Source organism: Loxodonta africana, chromosome 23 (assembly GCF_030014295.1).
Source record: "Loxodonta africana isolate mLoxAfr1 chromosome 23, mLoxAfr1.hap2, whole genome shotgun sequence".
Lineage (NCBI taxonomy): Eukaryota > Metazoa > Chordata > Mammalia > Proboscidea > Elephantidae > Loxodonta > Loxodonta africana.
Window position 1 is genome coordinate 3,191,728 of NC_087364.1, and position 13,576 is coordinate 3,205,303.

Below are 13,576 nucleotides of genomic sequence, written 5' to 3' on the forward strand. Positions count from 1 at the left end.
CTCTCCCACTGGCAAACCTTTACTTCTGTAACTTGGAGAAAGAGGCAGAAATGTTTACACTGAGCCCATTTGGGGATTGGAAGAAGAGCTTCCAAAGCTGGAAAGGTTTCAAAAACCTGATCAATAAGAAAAAAATTCAAAGAAAAGACATGGATTAAGAGAAACGGATAGCAAACTGAAGGCCTATGTCATTTAAATAATATTAATTCATTCCCAGAATGAGAATATAAGACACAGCCCCATCTGTCGGAGTCTCTTCTTATAAAACCCAGCAAAGGATTCCAGGTATTTTTATTTTTCCTCATACAACACCTGCAGTTGCTCAGATGGTTGCAGCTCCTGATACTTTAACCCTTCAGCGGCCCATTGGGGCTCTCAGTCAGAAGAAATATGAATAAGTCTTTACTATGGAACCCCGTTTTCTCTACAGCATGATAATTTCACGGTGGTATCTTTTTTTAATCAGTCAGGCACAGATACAGGCACGGGTGTGTCAGGGTCACGGTGAAGACGGACACGTTATCTGTGTAAGACGGATCTTGTGCTCAACAGCTGACCTTTCTTGGGTCCCTTAGTCTTCCTGTCTTGTCCAGTAATCACTGTTGGGGTTTAATTGTCAAATCCAATTACTAAACCTGAGCAGCATTTGAAAGAGAGTGCCTTTCCTAGCTCTCTTCAGAATGAGAAAAATGGAGCACAGTTTTTAGTACAGGGCTGGACATGTAAAAACAGCTGAGAGGGTCAGAATATGTTATTCATTGTTACTTTGCATTTTTCCCCCCAAGAAGAAAGACCTAGCAAATTAAGTTATATTGTAAGCATTCATACTGTATGTAGATATGAATCAAACCGAACTTTGCTGGACCCCTGTCACCGTTGTTGTTGTTAGGTGCCATCAAGGCGGTTCTGACTCATAGCAACCCTATGCACAACAGAACAAAACACTGCCCAGTCCTGCACCATGCTCACAATCATTGTTATGCTTGAGCCCATTGTTGCAGGCACTGTGTCAATCCGTCTTGTTGAGCGTCTTCCTCTTTTCCAATGACCCTCTACCTTACCAAGCATGGTGTCCTTCTCCAGGGGCTGATCTCTCCTGATAACACGTCCAAGTTACGTGAGATGAAGCCTCGCCATCCATCCACTGAGGCACCTTGTATTAAGTGTATTTTACAATTTGACAAATCTGTTAGTCACAGAACAGCTGATGAGAAGCCCTCCTGCGGCGAATTGTTACCTGTGTATTCCCAGGGAGGGTAGCTTCAAATGTGAAACTAAGCTTGTTCCAGAGATCCCCAAACTGTGTGCTGAGGAACCCTGGCAGCACAGCAGACTTCCAGGGTGCCAAGGGATATTTTATATTTTTGAAGAAACCCAATAATATTTGCAGGAACTAGTAGCTTGAGGTAGTTTACAATTTCAACATTAGATTGCAGCTACAAGCCTTTAGATGATGTCACGTCTTTGTGAAGCTGCTGCGAAAAAAAGCAAGAACAAGGCAAAAATCAATGAGGAGCAGGAAGTGAGGGGGACTGTGTCCGGTGAGGAAACCCTGGTGGCATAGTGGTTAAGTGCTACAGCTGCTAACCAAAGGGTCGGCAGTTCAAATCCACCAGGCACTCCTTGGAAACTCTATGGGGCAGTTCTACTCTTGTCCTATAGGGTCGCTATGAGTTGGAATCGACTTGACGGCAGTGGGTTTCTCTTTTTTTGGGGGGTGTCCGGTGATGCCTAGGATGGAGATATTGTGCAATGCCCAGTTGGTGTGCTCATCCCATTAGGCTGTAATTGTAAATATTTAAGAATGAAATTAAAATAATATTTTTTTATTTTGATTTATATGTATTATTACTTTTCCAAACAACTACAAAATTGTAAGGGCATTTACACTTATTAAGTTGTTTCGACCTTACTACTTAATAAACAGGAAACTAAAACACCAACCCAAACCTGTTGCCATGGAGTCAATTCTGACTCATAGCAACCTATAGGACAGAGTAGAACTGCCCTATAGTTTCCAAGGAACAGCTGGTAGATTCGAACTGCCAACCTTTTGGTTAGCAGCTGAGCTCTTGACCACCGTGCCACCAAACCTGTTGGAGTTGATTCCAACTCCTAGCGACCCTATAGGAGAGAGAGGGATTGCCCCATAGAGTTTCCAAGGAGCACCTGGTGGATTTAAACTGCTGACCTTTGGGTTAGCAGCCATAGCAGTTAACCACTGCGCCATCAGGGTTTAACTACTAGGTTGTTTCTTTTTTTTTTTTTCCCTTTGTTTGTTTTGGCGTAAGGGCACCGTGAAAAAATTATCAAGACTTTAAGGGTGCCCTGAGCTGAGAAAGTCGGGGAAACTCTGGAGCAGGCTAATATTGTCCACCAACGAATAAGGAATGTGCAAATAAACCCAGGGAGTGAAAAATTACTTGCTTATTCCGTTTTGAAATCCTTCCTATTATTTTACCCAAGTTGAATGGCTCATTAACTTTTAGCTCTTTGTTATTCCAAACCTAAAAATGCATGTTAAAACGTTATTAAGGAAAAACATCTTTTTAAAATAGGGAACATTCTCCAGTGAACAAAGACATAATAACCAAGTCAGATTTGAGATTTCTTTTCTGTGGGCCTCTGTTAACTAACTGGGTGGCCTGAGGCCAGTTACTAAACTAAAAATCCCTTTTGATGCAGACCCAGTATATCCTTTGCTCTTTTAGAATTCGGAGGCAGCAGAAAACTAACGTTTGTGAGCAAGGTTGTCAATGAAAAGCAAACAAAAACAAAACACCCATAACCATTTAATGACATCTTAATTAATGAATACTCTGGGGGAAAAAATCTTGTATGTGACAGTGTTTTCTCTGATTAAACAACAAAACTAGCAAGGGTAAGAGAAAACCCTTCATCAATCATGTATGACAATGTTGTTTTGTATTTCATTATAGTTCAAGGACTCCCTGTGGATGGATCAACAAAATCTCCTTCTCACAAGCTCTCCATACCCTAAAACCAAAAAAACCTGTGCCATCCAGTCGATCCCAACTCACAGTGACCCTATAGGACAGAGTAGAACTGCCCCATACAGTTTCCAAGGAGCTGCTGGTGGATTCAAACTGCCAAACTTTTAGTTAGCAACCACGCTCTGCTAAAATGCATGTTAAAATGTTATTAAGGAAAAACATCTTTTTAAAATAGGGAACACTCTCCAGTGAACAAAGGCATAATAACCAAGTCAGATTTGAGATTTCTTTTCTGTGGGCCTCTGTTAACTAACTGGGTGGCCTGAGGCCAGTTACTAAACTAAAAATCCCTTTTGATGCAGACCCAGTATATCCACCATGCATCACCACGCCCTGCTAAATATAAATGTGGGGGGGTGACATTTGACTCAACTTCCCCAGCCTGTCCTTTTCATACACACCCCAACCCCAACCCATTTGGGAACTTAACTTTTGAGCCTCAGTATCTTCTTGCTTTCTAGACTCCAACTTGTGCTAGGACTCAAGAGGGTCTGCCATCAAGCATTTAGACACACTGACTGATTAATTCTTTCCTTAGGAAACAGCTACTTGCAAGCTGTGTGGTTATGAACAAATTTCTTTGGCAGCTCTGTGCTTCAATTTCCTCACCTATAAATGGGAGTAATAATAACTTCTGTCTCAGAGTGTCGCTATGGAGATTAATAAATACACATAAAGCCTCCACAACAGTGCTTACAGAGCTCAATAAGTATTGGCTACTTATTAGGATAAATATCTGATATGGAGTCATTGAACTAAATGACAAGAATATTTTTAAGGTTTTGAAATATAGATCCAAATTTTCCTAACCCGTTGCCAGCGAGTCGATTCTGACTCATAGCGACCCTATAGGACAGAGGAGAACTGCCCCGTAGGGTTTCCAAGGAGCGCCCGGTGGATTCAAACTACTGACCTCTTGGTTAGCAGCTGAGCTCTTAACCACTACACTACCAGGGCTTCTAAGGCATTTTTAAACTAATTTACTTTTTTTTTTTTTTAAAAGGACTTGTTTACCTAAGCCTTCGTCAATGTTGTATATTAATATTATATATATATTTTTAATTTTGGAGATACGATCTTTAAACCATTTTCTTCTACTGCCCTACCCTTGATTCCTGATATAATTTTGGTTTCTACCATATTTTGGTGTTATTTTAAGTACTCTTCTAAAGCATTTTCTACTCTAACTCCGACCCTCATTTTTGATGGTCTAGAACATCAGCTGTGTTCCATCTGAATCGTGCTGGGTCTGATGGTTTTGTCTGCTACGTGGCTGTTTTAGGCTCAGTGTGGCGGACACTGGGAAGGCATCAACAGTGTCCTTTTTCTCTGCTCTTGGGCAAAATTCCCATTTCCATTCAGGTGTCCACATCTCACCACACCCACCACCCTAAGCCCTCCACCCGCAGCCACCGTAGCCCATGAGTTTTAGGAGAACTCCACACTCGCGTGACCACTAGGCAATACCCCCCCAACTGTGGACGAGGGGGACAGAAACAAGCACCCTAACTTGGACTCTTCCTAGAGGGGGAGAGAATTTTAGGAAAACACATGCAAAAGATAAAAAAAAATACTACAAAGGGATGATTTTGAAGAAAAAATGTTAATCCGAAAAATATTGACTAGGCAGTTTAAAACTGAGAAAAAAAGGTGTCTTATTAGGAGAGGGAAGGACATCAAATTCAGTTCAAGAAGAAGAAAGTAAGAGTAAAAGTAAAGAGAAAAAAATACATTATGACATGCATTCGAATAGAAAATGGGGGTCTTCTGATGAGTTAAAAATGAAAGAATGAGATGATAGAAAATGAAAAAAGCTTGCAGTCTAAAAAAAAAAAGTAAAGAGGAATAAAATCATCTATAAAATAGTTTAGTATTTCAATTCAAAGAGTACTGTAGAAATAAATAGCCTTGACAATCTGAGGGAAAACAGGTTTCACCAAAGAACAGAACCAAAAACAGGGCGAAAACAATTGGTATCTGAGACATATAAAAAAAAATGCCTGTTGCCATTTAGTTGATTCTGACTTCCAGTGACCTTACAGGACAAAGAACAACTGCCCCATAGTGTTTCCAAGGCTGTAATCTTTATGGAAGCAGAGTGCCACATTTTTTCCCATAGAGAGGCTAACGAACGGGTTTGAACCACTGACCTTTCAGTTGGCAGCTGAACATTAACCACTGAGCCAATAGGGCACCTTTTCTAAGAGATGTAATAGGAGTTAAACATTGGGTTCTTCACATAATGTTGGTCAGGGAAGCGCAGTAGGACTTGTACACACTTGGTAGGTACCAAATGAGAGAGCCTGGGACAATGGTTCTCAAGCCTTAACCCCAACTCTAGTGATACTTACCATATCAGAATTTAAAGCTGACAATTTAAAAAAAATATATTTACGTATTAATTCATCTTAAAAATAACAGTAATAAACCCATGATATTCTAACACAAATAACGTATTTTTATGGCAATACATTTTCCAAAGCAAAAAATATATATATTAATAAGAGTGGCATTGTTTTACATTATTGCCAATCTCTCAAATGTCTAGCTGAATAGAAGACAAATGGATTCTTCTATCTCCTTTTTGATTCAGTCTGTTGCAATATGTTGTCCTACTTGATACATCTGAAGGAAACTCAGCCTCCCACAGTTATAGAGTCAGGAAAGAGAGGCTTTTTAAAATAACCTTTTAAGGTAATTGTAGGTATTTTGATACTGTACCAAAGCCCAGCACCCTTAAAGGTTAGGTGCAGTGTGAAATCTAAAACCGTATCAATTAACTCTGTACAGTCTGACGTTTAAATCCATTAGTCTACTTTGCATTTTGAATGACTTTGCAATACGATGCATTGGTAGTTTCTGAAATATGGGTTCACTGAGTTATGCAGGTTTTGCAAATATTGGCATACTTTATTGTACACTACCAAAAGATCACACTGGTTAGCAGCATCACCAATCTCATCAGAAAAGTCTTTACCTAATGGGAAGCTACTGAGCTCCTGGCAGACACAAGTTTTACAAAATCTCAGTTTTGAAAGATGAAATTTAATCATTAGCAATACCTATTGTCAGTTATTTTCCTTGAAGTGACCGGCTAACTTCTTTCATTTTTGAGAAAACGCCTACCAAACATCCAGGTTTGTCAGTTGGTCCAGTTCAGCTCGAGATTCAGTCAATTGCACACGCGCTTTTCCTCGGGACAGCAGGATTGCACATTTCATCACAGAGCACACTACAAAGGCGTGGGTTCAAGGGCTAAGATTTAATAAAACTAATAATTTTTACTGCTTTATCAGGATATTCTTAAGTGAAGTCAGTGTGATTTTTTTTTAACTGAGATTGTGTGGCAGTGGAGACCACAGTGGCCACTAGTGCAGTTGGGTGCGACTGCCTTGATTGGAGCTGTTTATCCACTCCTGCTTTTGCATATCAGGGTACATATCATACCGTGAAAAATGCAAGTAACGTTGTCTTAGTTATCCGTTGCTGCTATAACAGAAATACCACAAGTGGGTGGCCTTAACAAACAAATTGATTTTCTCATAGTTTAGGAAGCTGGAAGTCTAAATTCAGGGCACCAGCTCTAGGGAAAGGCTTTCTCTCGGGGTCGACTCTGAGGGAAAGTCCCTGACTCTTCTCAGCTTCTGTTTCTTGGTTCCTTGGAGGTCTCGTGTGGCGTGGCATCTGTCTTCCCCCATCTCTGCTGTTTTATATCTCAGAGCCAATCTGTGAAAAGGTGAAAGTTTTAATGATTTTCCCCATTTGTAATGTCTATATATTGACGAATTTATAACCTTCCTTGGACTCCAACAGACACAGCTCTGGCACCATGCTTGTCTACTTCCCACTTTTGCCCCCTGGAACATATGCTGAATAAAACCTTTCTTCTTGCTTCAGAAAAAAAATTGATTTAAGACACACCCTATGCTAATACTGCCTCATTAACGTAACAACGAAAAAACATTCCGAAGTGAAATTATAACCATTGTTACAGTGGTTAGGACATTCAGCACATTTGGGGTGGGGGGGGGGACACAATTCAATCCATAACAAACATTGTAGTATTGTTATGAAGAATTTTGACCCTGCAAATCCCTGAAATAGTTTCAGAAATTGCCAGGGGTCCACAGGATACACTTTGAGAACTACTGACCTGTTGTTGTTGTTGTTAGGTGCCGTCGAGTTGCTTCCAACTCATAGTGACCCTATGTACAACAGAATGAAACACTGCCCGGTCCTGTGCCATCATTGTTATCATTGTTATGCTTGACCCATCGTTGCAGCCACTGTGTCAGCACATCTCGTTGAGGGTCTTCCTCTTTTTTGTTGACTGTCTACTTTACCAAGGATGATGTCCTTCTCCAGGAACTGATCCCTCCTGACAACATGTCCAAAGTATGTAAGGCGCAGTCTCACCATACTTGCTTCTAAGGACCATTCTGGTTGTACTTCTTCCAAGACAGATTCGTTTATTCTTTTGGCAGTCCATGGTATATTCAATATTCTTCGCCAGCATCACAATTCAAAGGCATCAATTCTTTGGTCTTCCTTATTCATCATCCAACTTTCACATGCATATGAAGCGATTGAAAACACCATGGCTCGGGTCAGGCGCAACTGAGTCTTCAAGGTGACATTTTTGCTTTTCAACACTTTAAAGAGTTCTTTTGCAGCAGATTTGCCCAGTGCAATGCATCTTTTGATTTCTTGACTGCTGCTTCCATGGCTGTTGATTGTGGATCCAAGTAAAAGGAAATCCTTGACAATTTCAATCTTTTCTCCTTTATCATGATGTTGCTCATTGGCCCAGTTATGAGGATTTTTGGGTTTTTTTTTTATGTTGAGATGTAATTCATACTGAAGACTGTGGTCTTTGATCGTCATCTATAAGTGCTTCAAGTCCTCTTCACTTTCAGCAAGCAAGGTTGTGTTATCTGCATAATGCAGGTTGTTAATGAGCCTTCCTCCAATCTTGATGCCCCATTCTTCTTCATATAGTCCAGTTTCTCAGGTTATTTGCTCAGCATACAGATTGAATAGATATGGTGAAAGGCTATAACTCTGACGCGCACCTTTCCTGACTTTAAACCACGTAGTACCCCTCTGTTCTATCTGAACCACAGCCTCTTGATGTATATGCAGATTCCTTATGAGCACAATTAAGTGTTCTGGAATTCCTATTCTTTGCAATGTTATCCATAATTTGTTATGATCCACACAGCCTTAGCACAGTCAATAAAGCACAGGTAAACATCTTTCTGGTATTCTCTGCTTTCAGCCAGGATCCAGCCGACATCAATAATGATATCCCTTGTTCCACATCCTCTTCGGAATCAGGTTTGAATTTCTGGCAGTTCCCTGTTGATATACTGCTGCAGCCACTTTTGAATGATCTTCAGCAAAAATTTACTTGCATGTGATATTAATGATATTGTTCAATAATTTATGCATTTGGTTGAATCACTTTTTGGGGGGAATAGGCACAAATATGGATCTCTTCCGGTCGGTTGGCCAGGTAGCTGTCTTCCAAATTTCTTGGCATAGATAAGTGAGCACCTCCAGCACTGCATCCATTTGTTGAAACATCTCAATTGATATTCTGTCAATTTCTGGAACCTTGTTTTTCACTAATGCCTTCAGAGCAGCTTGTACTTCTTCCTTCAGTACCATAGGTTCTTGATCATACATTACCTCCTGAAATGGTTGAACATTGACCAATTCTTTTTGGTACAGTGACTCTGTGTATCCCTTCCATCTTCTTTTGATGCTTCCTGTGTCATTTAATATTTTTCCCGTAGAACCCTTCAGTATTGCAACTTGAGACTTAAATTTTTTCTTCAGTTCTTTCAGCTTGAGAAACGTGGAGTGCATTCTTCCCTTTTGATTTTCTATCTCTAGCTCTTTGCACGTCACTATAATACTTTACTTTGTCTTTTCATGCTGCCCCTTGAAATCTTCTGTTCAGCTCTTTTACTTCATAATTTCTTCCGCTCGCTTTAGCTACTGGATGTTCAAGAGCAAGTTTCAGGGTCTCTTCTGACAAGCATTTGAGTCTTTTTTATCTTTCTTGTCTTTTTAATGACCTCTTGCTTTCTTCATGTTTGATGCCCTTAAGGTCATTCCACAACTTGTCTGGTCTTCAGTCGTTAGTGTTCAACTCGTCGAATCTATTCTTGAGATGGTCTCTAAATTCAGGTGGGATATACTCCAGGCCATACTTTGGCTCTTATGGACCTGTTCTAATTTTCTTCAGTTTCAACTTGAAAACTTGAATATGAGCAATTCATGGTCTGTTGTGCAGTTGGCCCCTGGCCTTGTTCTGACTGATGATATGGAGATTTTCCAACGTCTCTTTCCACAGATGTAGTCGATTTGATTCCTGTGTATTCCATCTAGTGAAGTCCACGTCTATAGGCAGTATTTATGTTGTTAAAAAAAGGTATTTGCAATGGGGAAGTCACTGGTATTGAAAAATTTGATCATGTAATCTCCGACATTGTTTCTATCACCAAGGCCATATTTTCCAACTACTGATCCTTCTTCTAGGACACTGAAAAAGTTGCCGCAAAAGTAAACTGAGGCAGATTACGAAGTTTAGTCTAATGTGATTATCTGCTCCTTCTGGGAAGTAATTAGCATTCCTGTTAGAAGGCTTAATAGACTGCTCGTCCCTTTCTGGACTAACAGGAAAGAAGCCAGCGACTTTTCACTAGACTACTGATCTTTAACCAGACATTTTTATTTTCTGTCTAAAATTTGACCATCTAATTACTCTGTTTTCTTATAAACGTATCTACCAAAAGAGAAATGTTTGATTTGACTTGCTGGGAAGTTCTTTTCCTTGTAGCAAACTTTAAATAAAACTTGGATATGGGCTAGTGATAAGATCAAACACGGACATTTCCTCTTTTGCCTAAACCTACTGACAATGCCAGACACAGGTCCTTCCTTTTTCTACCTAGCCAATTTCCCATTCTTTGTCTCGTGAATGATTAGCTAAGATTATAATTGCTTGTCCCCTCTGAAACTAGCTAGACACAGAGGTAAGAATTTCCTGTTCAACTAACTGGCTGAGATTTCCCCTAATTGTGAAATAATCCCAGCTATAATTCACTCCAGGGTCCCTGGGTGGTGCAAACAATTTGCACTCTATTACTAACTTAAAGTCGCTATGAGTCAGAATCAACTCGACGGCACTGGGTTTGGGTGTTTACTAACTTAAAGGCTGGTGGTTGGAACCTGCCCAGTGGCACCACAGAAGGAAAGTCCGGCAATCTGCTTCCATAAAGAGTACCGCCAATAATATCCTGTGGAGCAATTCTACTCAGCAACACATGGGGTCACCATGAATCGGAATCGACTTGATGGCAATGGATTTGATGGTTCTCTCTTTCTTTTTTTTGATAATTTGCTTAACCTGTGACTTGTTTATTCTCTCCATAAAAGTCTAAGGCAGAGTTCGATCGGTAGCGGGAGCGGAGAGCGGACCCCAGAGAGCCCTGAGCAGCCCCCTACCGCCGCCGCCGGCCTAGTTACCATCTCACCCCGGAGGAGCCGCAGCTGCCGCAGCCGGCCCCCGTCGCCATCACCGCAACCGCGAGCCCCGAGGCCGAGGCCCAGCAGCCGCCCCCGCCTGACACCAAGGCCGGCACCACGGGCAGCGGCGCAGGGAGCGGCGGCCCGGCGACCTCACATTGGGCGGGGACAAGAGGGTCATGGCCACGAAGGTTTGGGGAACAGTAAGATGGTTCAATGTAAGAAACGGGTATGGTTTCATCAACAGGAATGACACCAATGAAGATGTATGTGTACACCAGACTGCCATAAAGAATAACCCCAGGAAGTACCTTGGCAGTGGAGGAGATGGAGAGACTGTGGAGTTTGATGTTGTCGAAGGAGAAAAGGGTGCGGAGGCAGCAAATGTTACAGGCCCTGGTGGAGTTCCAGGCCCTGGTGGAGTTCCAGGCCCTGGTGGAGTTCCAGGCCCTGGTGGAGTTCCAGGCCCGTGGAGTTCCAGTGCAAGGCAGTAAATATGCAGCAGACCGTAACCATTATAGACGTTATCCACGTCGTAGGGGTCGTCCACGAAGTCACCAGCAGAATTATCAGAATAGTGAGAGTGGGGAAAAGAACGCGGGGTCGGAGAGTGCTGCCGAAGGCCAGGCCTAGCAGCGCCGGCCCTACCGCAGGCGACGGTTCCCACCTTACTACAGGCGAAGGCCCTGTGGGTGTCGACCACAGTATTCCAATCCTCCTGTGCAGGGAGAAGTGATGGAGGGTGCTGACAGCCAGGGTGCGGGAGAACAAGGTAGACCAGTGAGACAGAATATGTATCGGGGTTATAGACCGCGATTTCGCAGGGGCCCTCCTCGCCAAAGACAGCCTAGAGAGGACGGCAATGAAGAGGATAAGGAAAATCAAGATGAGACCCAAGGTCAGCAGCCACCTCAACGTCGGTACTGCCGCAACTCCAGAAAACCCTAAACCACAAGATGGCAAAGAAGACAAAAGTAGCCGATCCACCAGCTGAGAATTCGTCCGCTCCCGAGGCTGAGCAGAACGGGGCTGAGTAAATGCCGGCGTACCATCTCTACCGTCATCCGGTTTAGTCATCCAACAAGAAGGATATGAAATTCCAGCAATAAAAAATGAACAAAAGATTGGAGCTGAAGACCTTAAGTGCTTGCTTTTTGCCCGTTGACCAGATTACTAGAACTATCTGCATTATCTATGCAGCATGGGGTTTTTATTATTTTCAAGACGTCTCTTTTTGGTAATGACAAACGTGTTTTTTAAAAAGCCTGGTTTTTCTCAATACACCTTTAAGGGTTTTTAAATTGTTTCATATCTGGTCAAGTTGAGATTTTTAAGAACCTCATTTTTAATTTGTAATAAAAGTTTATAACTTGATTTTTTCAAAAAAGTCAACAAACTACAAGCACCTGTTAATAAAGGTCTTAAAAAAAAAAAAAAGTCTAAGGCAGAACCACTCTGATCTTAGGATCTGGGATGCTTTCTCTGTTGCAGTAGCCTGAATAAAACCAATCTCCTTACTTGTTCTGTTTTTTGGTCTTTGACAGTTTGGTGCCATGACTCGGATTGGACTCACAGTCCACCTCCAGACCCCTGTCTTCTCCACCCAGGCAGTGAGGCCTCTTAAGCCTGTTGTGCTCCATCCCTGATGGTGACTCAAGAATTGCATAGTGAGTCCAGCTCCTGATTCCGGTGCTCCAGACATCTGTCTATGGTAGAATGGTAAAGATTTGATTTGACTTTGATTCTTTGTTGGAGTGGTCTTTTGGGTTTGTTTTGTGGTTGGCTTTTGTTTAACCTTAGTACAATGGGATAAACCTCAGTCCTCTTCTCAGTCTCCTTGAAGAAGACTCCCACTAATTACATGCTTCACCACTACAACAATAACTCAGTTCATTGTCTTCTTCTAAAATGTCAGAATTTTACTAAAACATCAGAATTTTACTAATGGCATCTTAGACGTCTAATGATCTCTTTAGGGCGTTTAGAATTTCCCTAAACTTTTCTCTCTATGAGGCACCCTTGAGGATCTCTTCTCACTAATGGTCAGCTTATTTTGCTTGGTATAAAGAGGCTGAAAAACAAGAAAATGTCCCCCATCTATCTCAAAATGTAAATCTCCTTAAGGAGTGTTCCTTTCATCACAACCCTCTCCTCCCATTCCTCCTTCACCCCTGACAAAGTCTCACAAAACTTTCCTCATCCAGAACCCTCCCAGAAGACCACCTCAGCCGTTTTTTACCACCTGTTATTCCTCCTTATTCTGTATATTCCCCTTCTCCCCCGGTTATCCTACTAATCCTCTTTACCCTTCCCTGCCTTCATTAAACTTTGCTGCTCTCCAACTCCCTGTCCTAACCTGTATTATTGACCTTTCCCCACCTGTGACAGAAGATCAATGACCTGAGTGCCCACCTGAGCAAGTACTCTTTAAACCTTGATCTCACTCAGGTTAATATGTTATTGTTTCTGAGCCCTCCTCCCCCCTGTAAGAATTCAGCAGTCAATTCAGACTGATATTTTGAACATATTCCACTGGTGTCCCTGGTTTATATCAACATATGAAACTGCTGGTGAGCCCCAGTGATGCCACTTTATGGGTTGAAAAAGCCAAATAGGTCATTTTTTAAGAAGACCTTCAAAGAAATAATACTGGAGGCTGTACATACTGAAGATAACAATAGGAGAGAGATTTTCAGGGTCCATTCCCCACTGTCTTTCTGTCAAAAGATACAAGATTGCAAATAACAAAGAGGTAAATCCATCTCTAACTACAGACAATGGTTAGAAAATGTTTGGAAAGACTAAGGCAGTCTCCCTCTGGATAACCATATGCTTCTACTTTGTCACTGGCTTAGAACTAGTAAGTAGAGATGTTATCCAAAAACACAATGTAAATTGGCAAACTGCTCCGATCTCTGAAATACATACACCAGCTCAACACTGTGAAAACGCCATTGCAAACAAAGCCAAATAAAAAAACACAGTGAAAACTTATGGCTTTACAACTTTAGCAATTAGAAGGAAAG

At 41.6% G+C, this 13,576-nt stretch overlaps 1 pseudogene; it reads left to right on the top strand.

The window, feature by feature from the left end:
- Nucleotides 1-1,453: 1,453 nt before the first annotated feature.
- Nucleotides 1,454-11,723, top strand: LOC100654328 (Y-box-binding protein 1-like; annotated as a pseudogene).
- Nucleotides 11,724-13,576: the final 1,853 nt, after the last annotated feature.